Source organism: Mercenaria mercenaria, unplaced genomic scaffold (assembly GCF_021730395.1).
Source record: "Mercenaria mercenaria strain notata unplaced genomic scaffold, MADL_Memer_1 contig_3841, whole genome shotgun sequence".
In the NCBI taxonomy this organism is placed as follows: domain Eukaryota; kingdom Metazoa; phylum Mollusca; class Bivalvia; order Venerida; family Veneridae; genus Mercenaria; species Mercenaria mercenaria.
Window position 1 is genome coordinate 39,464 of NW_026462020.1, and position 2,545 is coordinate 42,008.

Here is a 2,545-nt window from a genome sequence, read left to right on the forward strand (position 1 = left end):
CTACATTTTTTAACTTTTCTTGCCATGTATACAATGCTAGAGCATTTGTTTTACAAAATTGATAACTATGGCGGCCATCTTGAATTTTGGCCGCCATTTTGAATATCTACAACCTGCTTCTCAGTCGAAAACGAAGGACAATAAATCCATCTACAATCATGCCAAGTTTCGTACTTTTCACAGAAAGTGCACAATTATTTCACCAATTTCTCGGACTATTAGGAGCAAGGTCAGATGGTTAAGATCCTATTCAGGGGAGCGAACGCCTTAGGCCTATTTAGGACTCTTGCTTTCTGATCTGATGATACCGTCTAAACTGCTGGAAGGATTTTTGCTATGTCATAGCATGTTGTATAGACGTACGCGGTCCATTTCTCATTCTCGCTCCTGTGTCAATAACATTGCTTATATTTTATAGTCCAGATTAAATTATTGGTAACTTTTGACCGTCCATCTATGTAAATACATAGTTGTGCTCATATTTTCAAGTTTTCTATTTCGCGCCTCTATAATTTCACAAAAAAAACATTGTCTTGTCTTGTTTATTGCCTGATTACTTGTTTACGAAGTTGCTGCTGTATCTCGAAGTTAGGATTTAAAAAAAATGTTTTGATACTTTATTTCTGCTGCATGTTCAATCATCACAGTAAACCAAGGTTCATTTCATGCGATGATGGTGGGTATAATAGTGGGTGATTTTAACCTAATGCCAGTTAGTGAACGTCGGATTTTCCTCTACCTCGGCAATACTGGTATAGTAGTCTTTCTGGGCAATACTCGCACGATAAACTACAAGGGATATGCACACATGATTGTTTACCCGGGCAATACGCGCACGGTAATCTACCAGGGTATTGCTCACAAGGCAATGATTGCGTGATAGTGTGCCCGGACAATGTTAGCAGAGTAGTCTTCCAGAGCAATGGTTGCAGGGTAGTCGACCCGGGCAGTACATGCACGGTAATCTACCAGGGCATTGCTGGCTCAGTAGTCTACCACGGTACTCTACCAGGTCATTGCACGCACAGTAGTCTACCAGTGTAATGCTCGCACTGTAATCTACCAATGCAATGCTCGCACTGTAATCTACCAGGGCAATGCTCGCACCGTAGTCTACCAGTGCAATGCTCGCACTGTAGTAGCAGTGTAGTAAATCAGGGTAATGCTGGTTCAGTAGTCTACTTGGGCAGTGGTCGCAATGTAGTCTACACGGACAATTCTTGCATTGTAATCTACCAGGGCAATGCTGATACAGTAGTCTACCCGAGCAATGGTCGCAAGTTAGTCTACATGGACAATGCTTGCATGGTAATCTACCAGGGCAATGTTGGTACAGTAGTCTACCCGGACAATGGTCGCAATGTAGTCTACACGGACAGTTCTTGAATGGTAATCTACCAGGGCAATGCTGGTACAGTAGTCTACCCGGGCAATGGTCGCAAAGTAGTCTACACGGACAATGCTTGAATGGTAATCTACCAGGGCAATGCTGTTAAAGTAGTCTACCCGGGCAAAGGTCGCAATGTAGTCTACACGGACAATTCTTGAATGGTAATCTACCAGGGCAATGCTGGTACAGTAGTCTACCCGAGCAATGGTCGCAAGGTAGTCCACACGGACAATGCGTGTATGGTTATCTACCAGGGCAATGCTGGTACAGTAGTCCACCCGGGCAATGATCGCAAGGTAGTCTACACGGACAATTCTTGAATAGTAATCTACCAGGGCAATGCTGGTACAGTAGTCTACCCGGGCAATGGTCACAAGGTAGTCTACACGGACAATGCTTGCATGGTAGTCTGCCAGGGCAATGCTGGTGCAGAAGTCTACCCGGGCAATGGTCGCAAAGTAGTCTTCTCGGAAAATTCTTGCACGGTTATCTACCTGGGTAATGCTGGCACAGATGTCTACCCGAGCAATGGCCGAAAGGTAGTCTACACGGACAATGCTTGCACGATAATCTACCAGGGCAGTGCTCGCACTGTAATCTACCAGGGCAATGATCGCAAAATAGCCCATGCGGACAATATTCGCATGGTATTCTACACGGACAATGGTCGCATGATAGACTACCCGATAGTCTACACGGTTAAATGTCGCAAGGCAGTCTGCCAGGGCAATGCTGGCAAAGTATGTTTACCCGGGCAATGCTCGCAAGGTAGTATACACGGACAATTCTTGCATAGTAATCTACTAGGGCAATGCTGGCACAGTATCCTACCAGGGCAATGTTCGCAAGGTAGTCTACACGGACAAAGCTTGCACGGTAATCTACCAGGGCAATGCTGGCACAGTATCCTACCAGGGCAATGTTCGCAAGGTAGTCTACACGGACAAAGCTTGCACGGTAATCTACCAGGGCAATGCTGGCACAATATTGTTGCGCGCTAGTGGGGGCACAGGGTGGGGGGGGGTGTCGTTGCCTCGCAGTGTGGGGAATAGGTGGAGCGGTATTAAATAGGGAGTGGCAGTGGTTGCCTCAATAATGCTCGGATTTTGCCTCCTGTATCCTATCGAAGTAATCCGTTATGCCCTAGGAGTCCTC